The sequence below is a fragment of the Callithrix jacchus genome, chromosome 1, assembly GCF_049354715.1.
Source record: "Callithrix jacchus isolate 240 chromosome 1, calJac240_pri, whole genome shotgun sequence".
Lineage (NCBI taxonomy): Eukaryota > Metazoa > Chordata > Mammalia > Primates > Cebidae > Callithrix > Callithrix jacchus.
Window position 1 is genome coordinate 60294133 of NC_133502.1, and position 26947 is coordinate 60321079.

Consider the following 26947-nt stretch of genomic DNA (forward strand, 5'->3'; position numbering starts at 1 on the left):
TATAATACTAAAGACCGTTTGACATGAATCAGGTAAATGAATATATGATTCAAACACAAAAAAACAACTAAGTGTAATTAAATTAATATTAGACCAAGAAAATCTGGCATTAATTTTATTAAGATAAATAAATTTTAATCTATAAAGAGAATCATTATATAAAAACATACATTTTCTATATATTTTTCACTAGAAATATAATTGTAAATTCCTGTGCACTCAGTAAGATGTGTTCTTCTCTAGCATGTGGCTTGCACAGCATGTGTTGGCCTGCAGCTGCCCTCAACAGCCCCTCTGGTATCTTTGCCAAAGGGAGAACCCCCACCACCACCTCCGCCATGAATAGCTTCTCCTCATGTGATTTTTTGTTGTTGTTTTCTTAAAGTTTAAAACTGTCTGGAATAGCATAAAACACTCAATATCAAGTGAATATATGAATCTAAGCTAATTTGGTAGCATTGATTAAGTATTTGCTTCAGGTACAGTCATTGTGGGTACTAGAAAGATGAATGAAGCATGAGTGCTTCCTTTCAATATGCTTATCATCTAATTATGCCTACCTATTGAATACTTTAGAATTGACAGGTTGAATTAAGTTTGTTAATTGATTATTAGCCTTCAATAAACCCAATAAATTTAGCATAACACAGTATTCTATTGATTTTAGTACTCCTTTTACAAGCTATTTTATAGATTTGTTTAGAGGCAAAATCAAAACTGATCTACTGAAAGACAATATTTTAACTACAGAAATGTTCTCTAAATATTTGTGCACATACTAAGTGACAGGTACTATAATGGAGACAGTTCAATGAATAAGTCAAGAAGATACTTTTTATTTATAGTAATGTGTTGCAGTTCAATAAATAAATGCCAAGTAGGATAATTTTGAGTGGATTATATTGAAAAATTAGTCGTGTGTTTCCCCCTTCACAACCTTTTCCTAAATGGCTCTTCTAGACCAGGTTATTGGATACAACTTTTAGAGTCTCAGGGAAGGATAGTCACAGGAGAAATGTCTGAATGAAGTATAGATTCAATTTTTGATGTTAGTGTCAAAATGAAGCTTCTGAAACTTGTGACAGAGATGAGTTTAGAGAACAAAAAGTTTTTCAGTTTCCAAAGATGAAATTTTGTCAAAAACCAAAATCTGAAAGCTTCAGGTACTAAAATTAATGCAATGAACCTTAAAATGGGCAAACTACAAGATAGTGTAAATCAATTTCTTAACATTAGACAAAATAAAATTAATTCAATTGGGAGGATGGAGAAGAAATTTAGAAGAGTATAGGGGCTAAGACCAATTTAGAGTGTTAGGGAGATAAAACTAATTTCCTATTTCCCAGGGTGGGTTAGAAGTGCATTAAAATTCTCCTGTGTGCTACCTTGGACAAAAAACCTCCCTGCTTTCTCCAAAAACTCAGTACAATTTATGGCTTCTTTTTGTAATTTCCCAAAATTTGAGATATCATCCTGGCAAGAAAGGTGAGAAACAAGCAAGCCAACAAAATGTTTTGGTTTGCCCTTAACTAACTCGAAAGTTTCTGTCCTGAGCACAGTGATACTTAGGACAGAAGCTAAGTAAAAAATCACTGGACAAAGTTACCTCTCAGGAACAGCTAAGTTTATAATCTGTGACATTTATACTTGGTGAATAGTTTAAAAAATGTGGTAATTGCTTTCAAATAAATGAACTGGGTAATGGAATAAAGCATACTGGAGAGACTCATTTTAGCTGGGATTCCAGGCAAGGTGTGTGCATCAGGACTCTAAGTTGTAAGCAGTAGAAGCTGCCTCTGACTGAATAAATAGAAAAAGTGTATTGGCTAATTCAGAATTCTTGGAAAGGTTGACTTATTAGATTGAGGCTAAGCTTCCAGAAACAAAACAAAACATAATAACAAAACACTGCAAATGAGGTCTGAAGAGGAAATTGAGAATGCCAAATAATTCTAAACCAAAAACTAACCTTGACTGCTTTAATTGTGAGCATGAACATTCTTCTGTGCAACGAACAATAAATACAGAAATCTGCTGTCTAAACTGGACATCTCTGCTATGATCTTTGCAGAACAAAACAAACAAAACCCAAAAGTGTAAGCCTGAAAAGATTTAAGCAGCGGCAGCTTTTGCATTCTCATTTTGCTGATTTCTGAACTGGAGAATAATAATTAGGATACAGATACCAGCTGCTGCAACAAAGATGCCAATACTGTATGACAAAAGCTCAAAGAAGAATGAGGTTTATCACTCAAGCATAGCAGGCTGATTGTAAGCTGACATGACAGCTACAGGGATTCAGGGAACCAAACTCCTTTTATCTTGCCCTGGTCTTTTCAATATAGGGCTCCAGTTTATGTCATGTATACTGATTTGAAGAAACATGGCATATGGAAAGGAGGCTGTCTTCCTTCCCTTTTATGGACACTTCTTACATGTCATTTGCCAGAATCTAATCACATGGTCCTGACGTACCACAAGGGAAAGTGTACAATGTAATCATCAAATATGCTGTACGATGTGTGCATGTAAATTCTATTATGAGAGAATATGGGGAAAAAGAGAGGTAGGGGGAAAACATTAGCAATATTAGGCATAAGAAGACTTGTAAAGATATGCTTAGCTGATGGGATTGGGTCACATGCTAGTGACACATCCTCAAGGGAGTTGGGAAAAGTATGTTTTCCAGTTTATATATTGTGAAAGTGGGAGTCATAAGTAGGAAATTATCAAAACAGGAAATGTATTAAAAAATGATAAGCAGCCAGAGTGAGTGGCAAATATTCACTAGGTAAGGAATTCTGAAAATGAAACATTTTTAATGAGACTTAGAGGAATAAGATAAAGCAGCTTTGAAGACTTGTGTGAATATTCTAAGATAATACATCAGGAGCAAAGAAAGTAGGATAGGAAAAAGGCATCATATTTTTGAGGAATATCATGTAAATCATGAGTGACAGAGCATAATTAGCGAAGTAAAAGGTAACAGAAAATGAAATTGGAGACATAGGTTGTAGTCTTTAGGCTGGGGTAAAAAAATAAACTTATTCTAAGATAAATTAACAAATCACTGAAGGTTTATATAGGAAGTGACATGATCATATTTATTCTGTAAAATAATAAATTATTGGGTATAAAATGGATTATGAGGGGCAAGAGAGAAAACTGAAAAATCAGGTAGGAGAGTATTGCAGTGACCGTAGTGAGATGTGGTGCTAGTTTAGATTAGAAGGTAATGGGAAGATGGAGAAAATGAAACAGATTAGAATCATATTTTTAAAACAGTATGAGTCTGGTAAATGAAATAGAGGAATCAATAATAACTCTAAGATTTTAGAATAAGCAATTAAACAGTATCATTTACTTTATTTAAAAAGTTTGGAAGAGAAACACATTTGTAGGGGAAAATCAAGAACTGCAGATAAAATGTATACATTACATTGTGAGATATCTGTTGAATTTCTAATTAGAGATATGAGATGAGCACTTATATATGTATATATGTCTGAACTGCAGGGTACAGGCCTATTCTAAACCAGAAAATTGTTATTTATTATCATAAATTGGTATAATTCTAGGATTAGGCAAGATCACCTAAAGATGGTGGAGCTAAGACTTAAAGAAAAATGAACACTAAGATATTATGACATTTAGACAGTTTAGGTAAGGAAGTAGTGTCAGGAAAGAAAGGAGTCATTATAGGTAAGCATTTATGGAAAAAAATACTAAGATAATCTGGTGTCTCAGCCATGAGCAGATATCTCTAATTCAACAATGTATTTAGATAGGGGGAAGAAATGATGTTAAAATAATTAATTTGGAGGTCAGCCAAAAAGGTATTAGGCATACAACTAATCCAGTTGCTAAGATAACCTCAGATATAATTGGCAAACCTGTTGCTTTTGCAACAAATTAATGAAATTCCTCAGAAATAGATGAGATGATTACAACAGCCTATAAAATATATACCTACTATATTTCTGGTGGCTTTTGAATTAAAACTTTTTTTTATACTTAAAGTTCTGAAGTACATGTGCAGCTCATGTAGGATTGTTACATAGGTATACACATGCCGTGGTGGTTTGCTACATCCTTCCCCCATCACCTACATTAGGTATTTCCCCTAATGTTATACCTCCTCAATCCCCCGATCCCTGCTATCCCTCCCCTAGCCAGCTCCCTGCCCAATAGTCCCCAGTGTGTGATGTTACTCCCTGGGTCCATGTGTTCTCATTGTTCAACACCCACTTATGATTGAGAACATGTGGTGTTTGGTTTTCTGTTTTTGTGCCAGTTTGCTGAGAATGATGGTTTCCAGCTTCATCCATGTCCCTACAAAGGACATGAACTCATCCTTTTTTATGACTGCATAGTATTCCATGGTATATATGTGCCACATTATCTTTATCCAGTCTATCATTGATGGGCATTTGGTTGGTTCCAAGTCTTTGCTTTTGTAAACAGTGCCACAGTAAACATACAAACATATGTGTCTTTATACTAGAACAATTTATAGTCCTTTGGGTATATACCCAGTAATGGCTTTGCTGGGTCAAATGATATTTTTCTTTCTAGATCCCTGAAGAATCACCACACTGTCTTACACAATGGTCGAACTAATTTACACTCCAACCAACAGTGTATAAGTGTTCCTTTCCTCTACATCCTCTCCAGTATCTGTTGTCTCCTGATTTTTTTCATGATAGCCATTCTAACTGGCTTGAGATGGTATCTCAATGTGGTTTTGATTTGCATTTCTATAATGACCATCATTGGTCAATGATGATGAGCATGTTTTCATATGTTTGTTGGCTGTATAAATGTCTTCTTTTGAAAAATGTCTGTTCATATCCTTTGCCCACTTTTTGATGGGAATGTTTATTTTTTTCTTATAAATTTGTTTAAGTTCCCTGTAGATTCTAGATAACAGCCTTTTGTCAGATGGGTAGATTGCAAAAATGTTTTCCTATTCGGTTGGTTGCCAGTTCACTCTGATGATTGTTTCTTTTGCTGTGTAGAAGCTTTTAAGTTTAATTAGATCCCATTTGTCTATTTTGGCTTTTATTGACATTGCTTTTGGTGTTTTAGTCATGAAGTTCTTGCCTATGCCTATGTCCTGAATGGTATTGCTTAGGATTTCTTCTAGGGTTTTTATGGCGTTAGGTCTTATGTTTAAATTTTTAATCCATCAGGAGTTAATTTTAGTGTAAGGTGTCAGGAAGGGGTCCAGTTTCTGCTTTCTGCACATGGCTAGCCAGTTTTGCACACCATTTATTAAACGGGGAATCCTTTCCCCATTGCTTGTTTTTTTGTCAGGTTTGTCAAAGATCAGATGGTTGTAGATGTGAGGTGTTACTTCCCAGGCCTCTGTTCTGTTCCATTGGTCCATATCTCTGTTTTGGTACCAGTACTATGCTCTTTTTATTACTGTAGCCTTGTAGTATAGTTTGAAGTCAGGTAGTGTGATGCTTCCAGCCTTGTTCTTTTTGCTTAGGATTGTCTTGGCTATGTGGGCTCCTTTTGGGTTCCATAGGAAGTTTAAGGTGTTTTTTTCCAGTTCTGTGAAGAAGGTCAATGGTAGTTTGATGAAGAGAGCATTGAATCTATAAATTACTTTGCACAATATGGCCATTTTCACAATATTGTTTCTTCCTAACCATGAGCATGGAATGTTTTACCATCTGTTTGTATCCTCTCTTATTTCCTTGAGCAGTGTTTTGTAGTTCTTCTTGAAGAGGTCCTTCACATCTCTTGTTAGTTCTATTCCTATTTTATTCTCTTTGTAGCAATTATGAGTGGGAGTTCGCTCATGATTTGGCTGTCTGTTTGTCTGTTATTGGTATATAGGAATGCTTGGGATTTTTGCTCATGATTATCTTAATAGATGCAGAGAAGGCCTTCGACAAAATTCAACAGCCCTTTATGCTGAAAACTCTCAATAAACTCGGTATCAATGGAACATACCTCAAAATAATAAAAGCTATTTATGACAAACCCATAGAGAATATCATACTGAATGGGAAAAAACTGGAAGCATTCACTTTGAAAACTGGAACTAGATAAGTGTGTCTTATCTTATCACTCCTATTCAACATAGTATTGGAAGTTCTAGTCAGAACAATCAGGCAACAAAAAGAAATAAAGGGTATTCAATTAGGAAAAGAGAAAGTAAATTGTCTCTATTTGCAGATGCCATGATTGTATATTTAGAAGACTGCATCATCTCTCCTTAAGATAAACAACTTTGACTAAGTCTCAGAATATAGCTTTTTACTATATCATTTTATTGCACTTAAAAATTAAAAGAACATATATTATTCTAGTTATTTGTTCAAACTTTCTCAATGGAATTTTGGTAGTTTAGATTCCAAATTTAGAAATATAAAAACTTAAATAAGTATTTAAAGATATTTATACAGTTGTACTGAAATGATATCTAATATATACTACATTAATATTCTAGATCAGGTCATGTAATCGATATTTGTACCTGTGTAACACATTGCCCCCAAGTCATAGCAGCTGAAAAGAGCAAACATTTATTGTCTCACTTTCTGTGCAGCAAGAACTCGTTGTGGCTTGCTGTCCTGTACCTCAGATCTTTCTCACAAGGTGGCAATTGAAGTGTCAGGACTGTGGGTCATCTGAAGGCTCAACTGAATAGAGTATACCTCAAGCTCACTCAAATGGCTCCTGCCCAGACACATCATTTCCATGCAATGTGTGTCTGGCTATTGCACAGCTTATAACTTGTCAGTAGTGTATTAGTCTGTTCTTGCATTGCTATAACGAGAACCTAGATAGTGATGAAGTCTCCCACTATAGCAATAGGTTCCTACTATTTAAATATCATTTGCTACACAGAGATAGTACACATTTTCTAATGGTAGAATTTCCTCATGGATAATGTGTGTATCCAGTTAGCAAAATAAAAACATTGGCCCATAATAACTTTTTTATATCACTCATTCTCTTTAAATATGTAACTTAGAATTTTTGTTACTGAGTCAATTTTTATATTTTATGCTTTTATTGTATTGCAATCAAAGGAATCTTATAAGTAAACTTATTTTAAATATAGAAAATTATAGTAATTAGACAGTGACTATTCTAATAAGCAATTTCAGAAGGAGAAATGACTAGTAACTATAGATGATGCAAAAAAAATTCATCAAGTGCCTCGATTTTGTCAGATGCCATCACTCAAATTATATTGTTTAACTCCAGAATAATATATTGTGAAATTTCTGTGTTCAGCTTAGGTAGAATAAAGCAAAAATCTACTCACTTAGATCATTGGTTAGTGAGTGGTTAGCCAGAATTTGACTGATACGCATCAAAGAATTCAATATCAAACCAATTGTCTTCTCTTTCCAAGGCAACAAACTTATCTCAATAAAAGTAATTTATATTTTACCTATGCTGAAAGCATTTTTAGAAATCAGTGATTTATTTCCCTACCTGCCTACACTAGTAACAAATGTATGATAATTAAGACATATGAAATATATTAATATAATAGCAAATTATGAGTTATTATTTATTTAAAAACTATAAAACTTAAATGTTAAACCAGACAGTATATATTGTGGGAAGTGTTTTCTGAATTGTAGTGCAAAAGGTGTGTGTGACTGGACAGAAAGAATGTGAAAGTGCATGCTGCTTTTTCATAAAGAAAAAAGCAAAATACACGGGTTAACTCATAATATCTGATTTGGAGTTTCTTAATTATAGTCAGGCAGCAGAATTTGGAAACAAGAGCAAATATTAACCTGTTCTTATAAATTTTCACATAATGTAACATTTATTCTTTCATACATAAATTCAACAAATATTTATTGATTGCTCTATGCACTCAGAAAAATGGAAAGAAAACAAATCTAGGAAAACAAATTAAGAGCCAGCAAATAAATTAATAACTATTTAAAATTAAGGATTCAAAAAAGTGATAATTTTTAGGAAAATAAATTACCCTGAATAATTCAATGAAGAGCACAATAAAATGTGTCGCACTGGGATGGACATGCTAGACATTGTTGTCGAAAACTCCAGTCTATTCGATGGCAAATTGTTCAAAGTTTACAAATATGAGATGCTTCTTGAGGACCTAGGGGAAGAATGTTCAGAAACTCCGAAAGTACTTACAAGAGCCACAATAGAGGGAGCAAGTCTGGCAAGATCGAGAAATAGCTAGGGAGTGCAGATGGCTAAACACAAAGTGAGGATGAGAGCACCAGGAATTAAGCTTGGAGAATTGAGAGAACTGAGACTGAAGTGAAGAAAACAAATGAATTTTATTCCTTTTTGTTTTTGTTTTTGTTTTTTTGAGACAGAGTCTTGCTCTGTTGCCAGGCGCCAAGCTGGAATGCAGTGGCGGGATCTCGGCTCACTGCGACCTCCACCTCCCGAGTTCAAACACTTCTCCTGCCTCAGCCTCCTGAGTAGCTGGGACTACAGGTGCGCACCACTACGAACAGCTAATTTTTGTATTTTTTTTTTTTTTTTAGTAGAGACGGGGTTTCACCATGTTGGCCAGGGTGGCTGATATCTTGACCTCGTGATCAGCCCGCCTCAGCCTCCCAGAGTGCTGGGGTAACAGGCGTGAGCCACCGTGCCCGGCCAGTTCCTGTTTTATTAGAAATCCTGTTGCAAGTCGTAAGCAAAGGAGTGACTGAAGTTATTCATGTTTATAAATATATACTCTTGCTACCATGTGGGATGTAGAAGCAGGCAAACAATTTAGGAGCCTACTGGAATTATTTCCCCTCACCCCAAAAAAAGTTGCAAATAAGAGACTGGCTCACTGACTGTTGAGTGATATGGGAAAAATTGGGCAAGGAGCAGCTTTCCTCATGGAGGGATACTGGGTAGAAGAAGGGTGGACATGCAGTTAAAATGGTCTCTACCAAAGCTATTCAAACTGAAAAACTGCAATGAAATTATGTGATTGACTATTGTATAATGACTGACATAATCATAAATTGTTTATGCAATTTTAAACACAAATTAGGCATGTACTCATGGAACAGATTTTATTATATCTTCACTATAGTTTGAGTATGAGCTACGCACAATATATGGACATTCACATCTTGCTTCGGCACATTACTCAAACTAAATGCACAAAACTGACAAATACATAATCTTCAATAGGACTCTAATCCTTTGCTCTATTATCATGAGGCATTAGCCTATTATATCGTTGAGATAGAATTCTCATCAGTACCAAAGGCTGGCAGATGTAATTCAGAATATCCATTCTATACAACTAAATAGAGGTTAAAGAAAGTTTTTCTAAATATAATACAAATCTCGCCGGGCATGGTGACTCATGCCTGTAATTCCAGGACTTTGGGAGGCCGAGGCGGGTGGATCACGAGGTCAAGAGATCGAGACCATCCTGGTGAACATGGTGAAACCCCTTCTCTACTAAAAATACAAGAAATTAGCTGGGCATGGTGGCACATGCCTGTAGTCCCAGCTACTCAGGAAGCTGAGGGAGGAGAATTGCTTGAACCCAGGAGGTGGAGTTTGCGGTGAGCTGAGATCCCGCCATTGCACTCCAGCCTGGGTAACAAGAGCGAAACTCCATCTCAAAAAAAAATAAAAAATAAAAAAATATATATATATATGTATATACACACATATATATAAAGAAATCTCCTTGTGTTTGTATTTATATTCCCCATGTTCATGTAAAATATCTTTGGTTTGCAATATTCAGCTCAAATAACTTATTCTGTGTTCTGAAATTCAGAGTTCAGATTAAACCCAAAAGGACTTGACCTTTGCTGCAAATTGCATATTTAATATGATATACAAAGAAAATTTACCTGGATGTATTAATTTTAAAGGCCTTTGGCTGGCTATACAATCCTGTTTTCTCTCAGAAACTAGTGTACAATAGAATAATACATAACAAAATTAAAATGGTTTTATTTTTGAAATATTGAAAACTTACTGCTATACAAATACAATAGAAAGTTTTAATCTATTGCAATTTTTAACCCCTCCAATACATCATGGATATTCAAAAATTTTTAATGCCTAAGTAAATCTACATCATGTTCTATTTTCCGTTTTTGTGCATTATAAATATTCCTGCTTTTACTTAAGAAAAGAAAGCCATTAACTGAATTTACATTTGTGTTAATAAAAAATAACATTTAATATCTCAATTTTTTTGTTTTTACATTGGGCCATTTGAAACCAGTATGATCAATTTTGTTATAATCTGGGGAGATATATGGGGACTGTTAAGCAAGCAATGTGAGACAAATCAGTCAAATCAGTTTTCAAATTGATTAGAATGTTTTAAGGTAATTATTATGATGGTAGTTATTTTTCACTTAGAAATATGCACCAATAGGTATAAAATTTACAGACAGTTTCTTGTGTACCCAATACTTTTTTTTTTTTTTACTGATAATGCAAATGGTAATTCATGATTACTTTTTACCCTTCAGGAATGACATCACCCCTTACTTTCTTTATGAAATCTTTCCTAATTTTAAAGTAAAATTGTCTATTGTACTCCTATAGTAACAAAACATTTCTATTTTATTAACAAAACCTTTAACATTTAGCTACATTTGGAAAACAATGGGTTGTTTTGTTTTGTTTTTCTTGAGATGGAGTTTCGCTCTTTCACCCAGATTGGAGTGCAGTCTTGTGATCTCGGCTCACTGAAACCTCCACCTCCTGGTTTCAAGATATTCTCTTGCCTCAGCCTCCCGAGTAGCTGGGATAACAGGTGTGTGCCATCCATAGCTGGTTTTTTTTTTTTTGTTTTTGTATTTTTAGTAGAGATGGAGTTTCCCCGTGTTGGCCAGGCTGGTGTCAACCTCCTGACTTCAAGTGATCTACTGGCCTTGGCCTCCCAAAGTGCTGGGAATACAGGCGTGAGGCAACACACCCAGCCCAACCATGTGTTTTTCTCCTTGGATAGACCAGTAAGCTTAGACAGTCTTATAAGCTTCTTGAGGATAAGGCATATTCACCTCTTTATCTCTAGATATTAACATCATTTCTGGTGGACAGCCACTGAAACAATGATAAAATTATACTTAGGTGTCTTAGTTATCATGACTAAGCATAGAATCTTCACTAGAATGATGAAAATTTCTTCTAATTTCTTAGAAAAGAGTAAGTGATAAACAAAGAAACTTGAAACAATTTTTATTATGTGTCACTATATCATTTTGCAATTCTTAATCATAATTCCAACTATAAATTAAACCATAGTAGCTTTTGTCTCAGAAATTCAGAAAAAATTCTCTTTTCTTGTCTTCTTGTGAACATGTATTCCCACTAACTGTGATTTCATGAGTGAATATCATCATCGCCATTAACATTTTACACTACTGCATTTATTAATCACCTGGGAATTTAGGAAATCATGGTGTTTATGTGTATGTCTCTCTATTTCAGTGTTTGCCTTTTTGTTTGTGTTTCTTGGAGCTATGGGAGTTGCTTTGGAAGCTGTGATCATCATATTAGCCTAGCATTATAGTGACTGTGGTCATAATAAAATAACAGCCTAGGGAGGCACTGGGAGTTTCAGAGAAAGTGTTCAATTATAGTGTATTAACTTACACCTTTTCCTTGTTCTAACGTTCTAAAATTAACTTTCCTTTTTTTTTTTTTTTTGTCCTAATAGTAGAATATCTTGGCATTATGTTTACTTGAAATGCATCTTGTTTCAAAAATTAGTTTAATGATCAATATCAATCATGTGTTGTGAATTATTTTGAAAAATTTAAAAATACTACTATAAAATAATTCTTCTAAACTGTGTATGTTTTGTTTTATGGAAAGATATCTCCTTTTAAGATAAAATGATATTTGGATTAGTTTCATAATTAACTTGCTTTAGATTTAAGACTCTCATTAATGAAAACATTCATTAATTTTATTAAAATCACCATTTCTTAAGAACTTATCCTGTGCCTAGATTTTTTAGTAGTACATATATGTATTTCATCCCATAAAATAAATACAAAATACATATAAGCTATGTCTTATTAATATCTTAATTTCCCAGATAAGAAAACTAAAGTATAGAGAGGTCAATTTCTTCTCCAATGTTACAGAGATGACATATGGCAAAGCCAAAATTTTCCACCAGGCTATTTGGGTTCAGAGAAAACACTCTTAGTGAAAATGTGTCACATAAACAGCACATTGCTTTTCAGTGAAGTTCTACATAAATTTGAGCAATTAGAAATTATTAAAAGGATACTGAATCAATTACTTGATTTTTTTAATTGGAGCTATTTGAATACTTGTATACGAAATTCCAGTTTTTCAGGTATCATAGCTTCACATAGCCAAAACAGTTCATTTTTGTGTTTCGCTTTTAAAGATGCTTCTGTGAATCTTGCCTTTCCAAAATTATCCAAACACAACCTGAAAACAACAAACATCTACAGAACATCATCTTTAGCAATGAAACAAAACATTCTGAACAAGAATATCTGAGGAAAATCCACAAAGTACAGCCAAATCAAATTAGTAGGGAAGAATGCCCTGAAGTCTCAGGTTTACATGGTGGGATGTAGATGGGTTAAAGTAATAGGCATGCACTGTGGGTGCACCATAGGTCCTCAAAAACATCCTCTGGCTTGGTGAGTCACTAGAAGTAAGTTATCACTCAGAAAAACTGTTTATATTACTATTGTGGGTCTTTACTGTAGTTATCAGTCAGAAAAAACTGTTTATACTCACTATTGTGGGTTTCAAACTGTTTAAAACCAGCAAAAGGAAAAGACACATAGGATAGACTTAAGGAGAAAATAGGCATAAACTTCCCATCATCCTTTTCCATTGGAGTAATGTAGACAGTGCTTAATTCTGCCAGCTGTGATGTGTAACAGCACATACAGTATTGTTACACAGGGAAGCTAACCAGATTCTTGGTGTCCAGGTCTTTTATTAAGGTTTGTTTATAAAAGCATGTAGTGCTTGTTACTACTGATCCTATTATTGGGAAAAGCAGCGAAGGAGAAAGGACTTACAGAGTGCCTACATAAATTCACTATGAGGAACATGTAAACAAGGAACAACAAACTGTGGAAGGCCGCAGGAGGCCTCTGAGGAGGAAGGCCTCTTCATGCCTCATTTTCCGGTGCAGGGTGACCTCAGCTCTGTTAACATAAACATTGTGTTCAAGGATGTAAAACCCCTTTATAGCACTATGACATAGCCAGACTTGTAGGCTCCTTGTAAGGCCCGAGTTCCATAAGCTGTACATAGATAATAAGCTAAAGATAACCACATGTTCTTGTTTTATGAAACTCCCAAAGCACCACTGTTATCAGTCCTTAGAATGACACACCAGTTCCAGCTCACTGATTCAGTTCTGGCTCACTGATTCACTCCACCATCACCCTCTCCCCACCATTACTCCACCCCTACCCTGTAGACCAAAGTTATTGTAACCAACAAATAGAGTGGATGATCAGAGCTCAGGGCCTTCATTGCCTTCTCCAAAGTAATACGTGATGACCCCCTGGTCCCACTATCTCTCTTAATCTGTATTTTTCTCATTCCTTTGTTGCCACTGAACACGGGGTACCCACGGGTGATGTTGGGCTGGTGCCCTACACCTGTTTAGTGGGTCTTCAACCTTCAGTCACTCTGGAGGTCAGACTGATACAGTGTATCCCAAATTCGCCACCATGAAGCACATGATATTATAAACTATCTGGAGTGCTCCAAGACCACAGGTATGCAAACATGCTTATTAGGCAGTATATTTTAAGACCTTAGAAGTTATCTCTCAAGAGTGGATGAAAGGCCAGTCCTTTCTTTGGTACATGCAGAGTTGGAATACCCTAAGCCTGCTGAGTTAGTACTTTACTGCCCATCACGTAAAACCAATAATCCCTGTTTTAGAATAAATTAATAACATATTTGCATGTTTTAGAAGGCACCTTGATATACCTATCATTGATATAATAAATGGGAAAAGAGGCCACAAGGAATTACAAGTCAAGGAGTAACAGTGAAAGAAAATTCAGGTTCTCAATGTTTTGAAGTAGAGGAAGTTCTGTGGGTGGACAGCAGTCAAATGTCCAACAGTTTGAGAGAAGCATGTGTGAGGTGATCTACACACACAGGTGTGCTCACACATGTGAAACACAAACCTGTCTCACAGAAGATTCCTCTATGTGCATGGGAAGATTTCATATACCTAGAACAAAGTTTTACTCCTAGAATACTGCTAAGTAGTTTCCATAGAAAACAGCATAAAACTCAGTCTGTCAGCTACTTAATATTTCTCTTACCTCCACTTCCTTACTGTGGTCCTTTCTTACTGTGGTCATTCCTTATATATTTCTCTAAACATAAAAGAGTTAAGATTTCCCTTTATTTAAAATGAACAAACAAAAAAGCTTACACAGCAATGCTTTTGCCTCTTAAAAAGGCAGCATAAAAGCCCTAAATGTCCATAAAATGACACAACACACACATGCATGCACAAGCACACAGAGACACATGCACACCAGGAAGATTGTTGAAAAAAAAGTAAAAAATGAAGAAGCATTATTATAGAGAGTTAAGTATGTTAAAATGTTCTTCATATTATAAAACTTTAGAAACAAAAATTCTGGGATGAAATGCTAACACGAAGTAATCACTGAACAGGAAGAGCTAAAATAAGAAAGATAAATTAAGGTTAGAGAAATTAAACTTACCTGGATGAATATGAAAAGCAAGTAGAAACAGATTTAACAAAAAAGTGATTATATATGACAGCATGACAGTTACATATAACAAAGAAGTTATATATGACAGCGTGCATTCTAAAAAATATAAAGAACAGATGGTTTTATGAGAAAATTAGAAAGAAATTGATAGACAATAAAAAACAAAAATGAAATGACCCAAATTGTGAATATTTAACATCCCCCCACTAATAGAACAAATGAAACAAAGCAATCAAATATATTATTCAATATGACATTCCTAAAATACAGAAAAACAAATCTTTGGATTTAAAGTTCAAGAAAAAAATGGTACAGTTCAATCAATACTGACATACTGCCTGGGGCAGTTAATTGACTTGAAAGATAAATAATCCCAAAGTCAGCCTAGCAAATCTTCAAGTCAACTACAAAAGGGATAAACCAGGCTTAGTTCTGACTTCTCCATAGTAACATTCTCCACAAAAGAACGGCCAGAGCAAATATCAACAAGATTTTCAGGGAACAAATGTGACCAAAAATTTAAAACTTTGCCAAATTGCTATTCCATCATAAGGGCAATGGATAGATATTGTCAAAGAACATCATCTGACTGTAAGCTCTGACATTTTATCAGAAACAAATGATCTTTCATGAATACATTATTACCAAGAAGTAGCCAGGTAAGAGTTCACAAATGCAAAGTCTTTCTGATATTTGCAATGACACATCACATGAGTAGTGATTGAAACTCTTTTCTCATGAATATAAATTCAAAGGCACTTACCTTCAGAATTACAGGAATAAAAAAGAATTACAAAAATAATATGCCTGCAATGCAATATGCTACGATGCTCAGTCAGTTTTGACTTACTAAAAAAAAATCAGCCTAGAAACTCATTATCTTTGTTTATATTTCAAATTTGAGTCAATAACATCACAGTAACAAGGATAATATCAGAGTTACATTTTTTATTAAGACCCTATCTATCCTGAAGCTTTCTTTTTGTAGTGAATTGCTTTGGTTTCACAATCTGTCTTATTATAGAAAAAAATTAAATTTCTACATTTTTTTCCAAATGTGTGTGTGTGTGTGTGTGTGTGTGTGTGTGTGTGTGTGTGTGAGAAATAACAAAACAAATATATTCTTGGTTGGAATTATTTAAATTAAATATTTTTTTGTGTCAAAATCATTGTCTTTTCTGTTCAAACAGTTGTAATTAGGACCTACAGAAACTACCAGAGATGAAAATGAATTATAGATCCTTAATTTATGATATAGTTATGTGCTTATAAGCTCATCATCAGTTGAAAATATTGTAAGTTGAAATGCATTTAATATACCTACTTACCAAACATCATGGCTTAACCTAGTCTACCTTAAACATGCTCAGAATACTTACATTAGCCCATAGTCAAGCAAAGTTATCTAACACAAAGCCTATTTCATTACAAAGTGTGGAATATCTTATGTAGTTTATTGGTAATTCACTGAATGCATATTGTTTTGCACCATCATAAAGTCAGACAATTGTAAGGAGAACCATTGTAACTTGGAGACTATTGGTATCTTATAGCCAATCAAAGTAAATGAATAATTGCTTATAGAAATGAACTAATTACTTCAAAAATAGTATTAAGATTGAATTCATTATATTGCTATTATAATTTATTGCACAAATGACATTTTGAGTGTGGGTGAACATTAAGGTTTCAACCCAGATTTCCCAGGGAAAACTGATATGTGGTTACCCAGGCAATAAACCGTATTATATATTTCGCTTTCATCTCCACAACAATCTTATGAATAGGTTATTATTCTCATTAGCTAAATGAGAATACTGGGCCCTAGAGATGAATGATTCATACAAAGCCTAAGTCAGTTACAGACACAGAATGTCAGTCCACTACAAACTGATCCCAGGATTCGTATTCATCAAAATTGTCTTCTGTAAATCTACAATCCATTCAAGACCATAATTTTTTAAAAATATAGTCTATCAGATACAATTTTCTGTGTTTATTTTTAATTTCTCTCAAAGTCAGAGTTATGTGCAAAGAAATGTCCATTTTTTCTCAAAAGCAATGTAATAAAGTATATATATGTATATGTGTGTATATATATACACGTATGTATATGTGTATATATACATATAATATATATGTAAACATATATACACATACATATATACATATACATACATATATACACATACATGTATATATGTAAAATTGTTCAGGTACCTGAAGTTATGCAGTAGATTGTTCAAAGGAAGAAGTTAATAAAAAAAAAACTGGCATGAAAGATTAGCTATTTAGATGTATACTGTGAAATACCTTAGTTGAAAGACTGTTTCAGTGCAGGGTTATTGTTTGATTTGGTGACTATTTGTTTTTATTATCTAAGTTTAAAAAGTCAAATCCCTGACTATAATGAGTTCCTATAGTGAGGAGAGCTGCTTTATTTATTAACAGCTTTTTACCTGCTGCTTACTAAATTTCTTAAGGCCTACCCTATAAATGAAAGGGGTTGAGGAAGGGAAAGCATAAGTTTAATTTGACTAGGAAAGAAGGAAGAGCTTCTTTAATGTGATTAAAATTGAAATTAGAAACTGGTGAGAAATCACTTGCAGGTCTACCCCATTCCCTGCTCAAGGAATATAGTCATGAGTTTTTGCTTTTTGAGTGCTTCATTCATTTCGAAGATGTCCTTCAATTTCTGCTGCCTTTCTCTGTCATTATTAGATCAACATCCAGGCTTGTAATGTTGTAGCTATATAAACAAGAGAAATAATTATTCTAAACAGTAACATCACAAGATCTATAAAATATCTTAGAAAAGAATAGATACAGTCAAGTTTATTTCTTGTTCAAGTTACTCACAGGGCTCAATATCAGTTTGAAAAGTTATTGTTTAGTAACCTTTCCAGACAAAAAGTATTTCCATCATAAAATCAGGAAGGCACCAAAGAATATTTCAAAGTGCTTTAAAGCTGAGTGGGTTGTATAGATGAAATGGGGGGGGGAGGGAATCTAGCATTAAAGAGTGCCTTGCCTAGAAATATTTTTATTTCAAATCTAGCTCTTTGGACTGGTAATGGTATATACTAAGTTCGCAGCTACATATACAGACTCTCTACTACAAATAGCAACAATAGAGAAAACAGAAATTGTGACAACAAAATATACATAAATGTCCTTAAAAAAAGGGAACATCTCTGAATACTAGGAAGTTTATGGAAAAACAAAACAATTAAAAAATAATAAGGTAAGTTCCAGTCCAGACAGATAATGGTGAGTAAGATTTCAAATCCAGCATATTCATAAGGACTAATTTTGTGTAACTTATCTAGAGATCCAAAACTCACCTCTCGAAGCCAATGCTTATAAAATATGAGCAAAGCTAAAGTAGCTCACTAAACATCTGTTTCTGAAGGCATGGCTTCTTAGGAAGCTGTGGGCAAGAAGTCAGAAAGAAATGTAGAGGCAAAGTGTCCATTCTATCAGTAACTATATCTGGGATATCCTTAATATCATCTTGGGGTAAGTGTTAAATAAAAACATAGATTCTGAACCATAGTAAAAAAATTTTAGAAACAAAGAGTAGATGCACAAAATATGAAAACTGCTGCATTGGTAGAGAAAGAAAGGAAGACTTATATAGAAAAATAAAACTACCCACTCAAAACACCTGCTTATAAAAATTGAAAGATATATAAAATAATAAAGCTCATGTCAAAAAAGATAACCAGAATGAGTAATCCGAATAAGTATTTTTTTGAGTGAAGTTACCTTTATGGAACTAGCAAGGGCTTTAAGTATGTTTAGGATTCTCAAAGAGATTAATGTACAGATAAGATTGTGAGATAGAGTTGATTTAATATTTTGTCAATTGTAGTCTCCTGCTAGTGTGCCTTCTTTCACTTCAGAGATAGAAAAATATAAAATATTACCATATTTTCTTGCAGTTCCCTATCTAGGTGCAATGCAGGTTTTGTCAATCAGGTGCCTTCACACAGACTTGAGTCAAGGACTGAGTTAAGTGGAAGAGGCCAGCACAAGAAGCACATAGATTAATAAATGTGGATTTTAGGTATGATGTGTCTTTGGACTATCAGTGCAGGTGGTGGCTAACTGATTTTTTTAATAATATTTATTCCTAGAGTCAAAATTTCTGGCAATTTCTTGATCCTGTACCATGAATAAGCTTGATAGGAGCTTCGTTCCAACACTGGGGAATGTGTCTTCCTGATTTCCTGAGAAAGATCACTGTTATCATTCTCTTTATGGATCATTCTGGTTCCAAAGTTTACATGTACACAACCAGCCAATGCAGATACACACACACACACACACACGCTCATACACACACGTACACTCACACACTCACACAAAAGCAGTAATAGCTAGATAAAGCTTTGAAGAAGAAAAAAATAAGGGGATAATCACTCTTTTAATTGTAAAAAGTACTTTTAAAAATTAGGTGATAAAAATATGGAATGTGTAGAAGGATAAATAGCATAGAATATAAAGGAAAAAAATAAACCCAAATAACCATAGAATGTTTGTGTATGTTGACTTCTCAAAACAGTGGATGGTAATTATTGACGGTTTAACACATAAAGTAATACTATGTAAGACTATGTACTGTTAGTTAAAAAAAAAAGAGATACATTTGGATAATTCCTCACACCATCCACCAGTATAAACTGCAAAACATTTTCAAACTAAATGTACAGAATGAAGCAATATGGGTGCTAGAAAAAAAAGTGGGTGAATTCCCTTAAAGCTGGAAAAGCAGGAAAGCATTCTAATTATGAATTTAAAAATCAAGAAACATTAAAGGGAAAGTATGGTAAATGTGAATATGTAAAAATAACACAATGAGAAAAATAGTTTTGCCTGCAAATTATACCATAGGCAAAATTAAAAAGAAAACTGACAAAAATATTTGCAACATATATCATAAACATATGGCTAATCTCTCCTTTTCATAAAGAGTTCTCTAAATTGAGAATAAAGCAGAAAACACAAAGGCAAAGCACAAGGAAACAATGTTCACAGAAAAAATAACAGTGGCACTTGATCAAAGATGCTCAACTTCTCTTGATTTTACAGCAAGGTGTAACTTCTACCAGATTAATAAAAAAGCTAAACCTTTGACAAAACACTGGTAGTAAAGCCATGAGGAAATGCCTCCATTGTGGGAAAAATACAAAATAGTAAAATGGAGGGTGATCTGGTCATATTTACCTGTATTATGAAGGCCTTTGTTCTTTGACCCAGTCATATAGTCATGAAATACATCATACATATGCACTTGTAAAATGCTATTATAAAAAATAATACTTTCATACTTCATTGTAGAAAAACTTGGAAGCGAATTCATTTTACTATCAAGTAAGCTATGGCTATCTACACAGGAGAACTCTATGCAGCTCTATATTTTTAACCGTGAAAAAAATCTCTGTATATGGAAAAAAACATCTTTTAGGATTTATAGGTAAGTAGAAAAAGTGAGCTGTAAAATAGCATATATGTAACATTACATTTTGTGTAAGAGACAAGAAGAACCTATTTTAAATAATTTAAACAACTAAATATTGGAAAAATGAGCACTATAATAATAACAATAATAAAAGCATCTAGAATGCCAGCGGATGGGGTACATGCATATAAGTTTGAAGCAATATTTTTTTCTGAATATATTTTATATAATTTAAAATTTTAATCATATACAGACTAATTTATTTTAAAAATTAGAACTAATTTAGAAAAAAAATACTAGAATATATATTATAGATACACAAGGATATGTATATATATTTGGATATACAAGGAACATTTTATTGATCTGTGAAAGAATCTTATAGAATATCTCAAAAAAATTACAAAATCAAAAGTAAATTATAAAATCTTATTGATTTAAAGTAGTTGGTAGTTTTCAGTTTCGAAATATGTAACTAAATTCTATGGAACGCATGAGAAGTACAATAGAAATCACAAAATACTGAGAAATAAATGGCAATGAAAACCTGTGAAATCAATAAAAAGTGAACTTTGTCATAAATCTATATGTCAAAAATCATAGTTTTATTTAAATGAATAAGCTCAAATACATGAACTCAGAAAAGTATGACTTACCTAACTATAATAAAAAGTTAATATAACAGAAAATAAACACAAAATATTTAATAGAGTCAACATACAAAAATATAGCTTTTTTTAAAATTAAAATAGCAGCATGACCTTAAGAACTACTGATAGTAGATGGAAAGAGTTGGAGTGGAATGAAAAGAAAGAAAAAGGAATAGAATAATGGAATGATTTTTTAGGCAAATATACATCACTTGTAGAACTGTAGAAGAAAGAATGCTTCAACAATTGCAGTAATTCTGCATTTCTTTTCAAAACATAAAGAAATTAAACACATAATATTATTGGATGTAATTGCTGGTTGGTGAAAATGTGTTTCTTTTATATTGCTTTTTGTTTATTATCAACAATTAATAATAAAAAAAGTAAGAGAACAAAAAAATATCAAAAATTTTTGCTAAAGAAATTGCTAGCTCCTAGGATTCTGATGTAGATTTGGCAGTAGCCACAGTGGGCAGTGGGAGTACACCTATCTACTCGGAGCAGTTTAGGGCACTGTCAATAAGATGCAATTCTGGCATTTATAAAAATATTAAATAAAATGAACATAAGGTTTAAGTTTCTTTGACTGAGTGTTCTTTTCTTGCAAATTATTTCTAAACCAAGATAGCCCTGAGTCAATATATTACTATCAGTACTTGCATTACTAAATATTAGAAAGAATCAATAATATCCCATTATTAAATCACCATGACTGTAATAACATGATAACATTTATTGCCTAACATAATGCATTTAAGTGTTTTTCTTAATACCGCAGTGTGCTTCACACATATAATTTATTATTATGTGGAGAAACCAATGACAGAAAGTTATAAGACCATACTCTTAATAAAAAGGGAAGATTCCTATTTACTATGATATGAATACAATCATGAGTTAACTTTTTGCAAAAGAAGATATACAAATGGCCAACAAATATGTGAAAAAAAGTTCAACATCACTAATTATCAAGGAAATGCAAATTAAAATCACAGTGATATACCACCTCACTCCTGCAAGAATGACCATAATTGAAAAATCAAAAAATAATAAATTTTCCTGTGGATGTGGTGAAAATGGAACATTTTAAACTGCTGGTAGGAATGTAAACTACTACTACCACTATGGAAAACAGTGTGGAGATTCCTAAAAGAACTAAAAGTGGATCTACTATTCAATACAGCAGTCCCACTACTGAGTATCTACCCAAAGGAAAAAAAGTTATATGAAAAAGACACTTGCACATGCATGTTTATAGCAGCTCAATTTGCAGTTGCAAAAATATGGAACCAGCTTAAGTGCCCATCAGCCAACAAATAGATTAAGACATTATGATATATATATACATATCATGAAATACTATTCAGCCATAAAAAGAAATGGAATAATGGCATTCACAACAACTTGGATGGAGTTGGAGACCATTATTCTAAGTGAAGTAACTAAGAAATGAAAAACCAAATGTCGAATGTTCTCATTCATAAGTGGGGCTTAATTATGAGGATGCAAAGGCATATGAATGATTCAATGGACTTTGGGGACTCAGAGGAAAGGGCGGGAGGGGGATGAGATATAAAAGACTATCCATTGGGTAAAATGTACACTGTTCGGTTGATGGGTTCACCAAAATCTCAGAAATCACCACTAAAGAATTCATCCATGTAACCAAAAAACACTTGTTCCCCCAAAACTATAAAAAAATAAAAAATTTATAAATTATATGATTAATATAAATACAGTAATTTCTTATTAATTGCTTTTTCCTTTGAGAATATTTATTAAACATACATTGAATGCCAGTAAATATATCGGTAAACTCTTGTTTCAATGGCTATATAAACTATTTAAAATTTATTTGATATCCCATGTTTAAATATGCCATTTCAAATATTGTATTAAATTTTTTAAAAATCTGTAGACTTATACTTTAGCATACAATATTGATGTAATTAAAGACATGTCATTAATTTATTTTACAGACTTATTTTAAGCAATCAAAATTTACACCTGTTTACACTATAATTTCACAAAATATAAAGACAGAAATCATCTCAAAACCTTGCAGTTACAGTATAAGTTCCAAAATAACGGTCATCCTTGAATTTCAGTTTCCATTAAACATTTTTTCTTGCAGTTGTGATGCAATCTATAGGCATATTGTAGAATTATACTACATTTTAATGATAGACATAATACTATTATAAAATAAAATTCTCAGCAAACTGACACAAGAACAGAAAATCAAACACCACATGTTCTCACTCATGGGCAGGTGTTGAGCAATGAGGACACATGGACACAGGGAGGGGAGCATCACACATTGAGGGTGGGGGGGACTAGGGGAGGGACAGCAGTGGGTATGGAGTTGAGGAGGGATAACATGGGGAGAAATGCCATATATAGGTAATGGGGATGAAGGCAGCAAACCACATTGCCGTGTATATACCTGTGCAACAATCCTGCATGTTCTTCATATGTACCCCAAACCTAAAATGCAGTAATACGCACACACACACACACACACACACACACACACACATGTAAATAAATAAATAATAAAATTCTCTTGAAACCTACCTTTTTATAACTGTAGGTCTGTATAATTAAATTTTGTTTATTTACTTGACTTAACAGAATCATCAATATTGCCTGAACTCTCATGAGTCAGCCTTTAAAAAATCAGTTATTTTTACTGAAAAATAAGTCTCAAAAAACTCTGAAACTAGTGAACCCCAAGGAACAATACTGTTTATTTTACTTTTCATTTCAAAATAAATCTTAAAGAATTCAAAGAAATAATAGTCATGATAGAAATACTACCTGTTCATGTGCCCATGCCAATGTGACACCTTTAATAAATATTAGCTAATTATTATGTAAACTCTGGCTTTTAGAGTTTTCATAATGAAATCTGTACCAAAGCCAATGTCCAATGTCTATTATTTTGTAATTATAATTTAGTTCATAACAATTATTACCTTAATTTCTTGTTGATTAGATTCCATAATGTAATATAGAATACATAATATTCTCAAGTCTTTTTTTTTTTTTTTTTGAGACGGAGTTTCGCTCTTGTTACCCAGGCTGGAGTGCAATGGCGCGATCTTGGCTCACTGCAACCTCCGCCTCCTGGGTTCAGGCAATTCTCCTGCCTCAGCCTCCTGAGTAGCTGGGATTACAGGCATGCGCCACCATGCCCAGCGAATTTTTTGTATTTTTAGTAGAGACGGGGTTTCACCATGTTGACCAGGATGGTCTCCATCTCTTGACCTCATATTCCACCCGCCTCGGCCTCCCAAAGTGCTGGGATTACAGGCTTGAGCCACCGCGCACAGCCTATTCTCAAGTCTTAAGTGCACTCATTGGCTTCTTAAATTTTCTATCCCTTCCTGTAAGCCTATATTTACCCCACTTAATCTTGGTTTTCCATTTTATAAAATAGTGAAAACAATAAAACCTAACTCACAGGTTGTTGTGACAATGGAATTGAATAATATGAAACATGATTCACACAATATCTGAGAGTCAATAAGTGAACAATTATTCAAATTTTACATATTCATTTATATTTTACATTCACTTAATTACAAAAGGATTCTTTTATTTTTTTTTTACAATTTTGATTTTAGGTATAGGGGTAAATGTGCAGATTCGTTGCATAGTAGGTGCTAGAGGAGGGATAGCATTAGGAGAAATTCCTAATGTAAATGGATTGATGGATGCAGCAAACCACCATGGCATTGTGTATACCTATGTAACAAACCTGCATGTTCTGCGCATGTACCCCAGAACTTAAAGTCTAACTAAAAAAAAAATTGTGTGTCAAGGATGTTTGACGTACAGATCATTTAATCACCCAGGTAATGAGCATAGTAATCATACCCAATAGTTTTTCTGTCTTCACCCTCCTCCCACCATCTATTCTCAAGCAGGCCCCATTGTCCAATATTCTCTTCTTAGTTTCTGTATATACTTAGCACTTATCTCCCATGTATTTGATTTTCTGATACTGCATTAATTCACTTAACATAATGACTTCCAAGCACATCCATGTGCTATAAAAACATGATTTTATTCTTTTTTGGGGTTACATACTACTCATTCATGTATATGTACCATTTTCTTTATCCAACTGATCGTTCATGGGTATATAGGTTGATTCCATTTCTTTGCTATTGTAAATAGTGCTGTGATGAACATATGAGTAACACCAAGAAATCCATCTTGAGTAAAACAAAGGGGTCCAGGTTTAATCTTCTGCATATGGCTAACCAGTTATTCGAGCACCATTTATTCACCAATTATAGGCAGTCTGTTCCCATTGCTTGTTATTATTGACTTTGTTGACAATCAGATTTTAGATGCATGGCTTCATTAGTTGGTTCTCCAACCTGTTCCATTGGTCTATGTGTCCATTTTGTGTACGGTATCATACTGCTTTGGTTACTGTGGCCTTGTAGTATAGCTTGAAGTCAGGTAGCGAAATGCATCTTCATTTGTCTTTTGGTTAGGATTGCTTTAGTTATTCAGGCTCTTTGGTTCTACATAAATTTTATACTTGTTTTTTTTCCAATTCTGCAAAAAACATTATTCATGGTTTGATAGGAATAGCATAGAATCCATATATTGCTTTGGGCAGTATGATCATTTTAACAACTGTGATTCTTCCTGTCCATGAGCATGGAATGTATTTAGTAGATTTGAGAGATTTTCTTGGTGTTGATTTTTATTTTCATTGCACTGTGGTCTGAGAATGTGGTTGGCATTATTTTTTCTTTTGAATGAGTTGAGATTTGGTTTATAGCCAAGTGCATGGTTGATTTTAGAGTATGTGCTATGTGCAGATGAGAAGAATGTATATTCTGTTGTTCTGGGGTGAAGTGTTCTGTAAGTGTCTCTTAGGTCTATTTTGTTAGGAGTCAAGTTTAGTTCCTGAATAACTTTGTTAATTTTATGCCTCAATGGTCTCTCTAATAGAGTCATTTGGGTGTTGAAATATCCCACTGTTATTGTGTGATTATCTATGTCTCTTTGTAGGTGTCTAGAAACTTGTGCTATTTTTCTAGGTACTCCTGGGTTAGGTACATATATATGTAGGAAGGACAGTTAAATCTTATTGAATTGAATACTTTATGATTTTGTAATGTCCTTCTTTGACCTTTTTGATCATTGTTGGCTTAAAGTCTGTATTGTCTGAAATACGAATAGCAACCCTTGCTCTTTTATTTTCTGTTTTTTTGATAGATTTTTTACCATATATTTATGTCGAGCCTATGGGTGTCATTGAAAAGATACATCTCTTGAAGGCAGCATATATTTCAGTCTTGCTTCTTTATTCAAGTTGCTGCTCTGTGCCTATTAAGTGAAGGTGTTTAGCCCATTTACATTCCAGGTTAATATTGATATGTGCAAATATGATTATGTCATGTTTCTAACTGTTTTTTTATGTACTTCATGGGGTAGTTGTTTTGTAGTGTCAATGGTCTATGCATTTAAGTGTATTTTTGTGGTGGCTGGTAGTGGTCTTTCATTTCCATGTTTAGCACTGCTTTAAGAAACTCTCATAACGCAGGTCTGGGGGTAACACATTCCCTTAGCATTTTCTTGTCTGGAAAGAATTCTGTTTTTTCTTTGCTCATGAATATGAGTTTGCCTGAATATAAAATTCTTGATTGAAGTTTTTCCTTAATAATGCTGAATGTAGGCCCACAATCTCTTCTGGCTTGCAGGGTTACTTCTGAAAGGTCTGCTGTTAGTCTGATGAGTCCTCTTTGTGGGTAACCTGCCCCTTCTCTCTAGCTGCCTTTAATATTTTTTCTTTCATATTTACCTTAGAGAATCTGATGACGCTGTGTCTTGGGGATGGCCATCTTATGTTGTATCTCATGGAGGTTCTCTGAATTTTCTGAATCTGAATGTTGACCTCTCTAGTGAGATTAAAGGGATTTTCATAGACATATCTTCAGATATATTTTCCAAACTGCTTGCTATTTTTCTCTCTCTCTCTCACTTGCCAATGAGTCCTAGATTTTGTCTTTCTACATAATCCCATATTTCCTAGATGTTTTATTTATTTAGTTTTTGTATGACTGAGTTGATTTTTTTTTTTAAGATGATGTCTT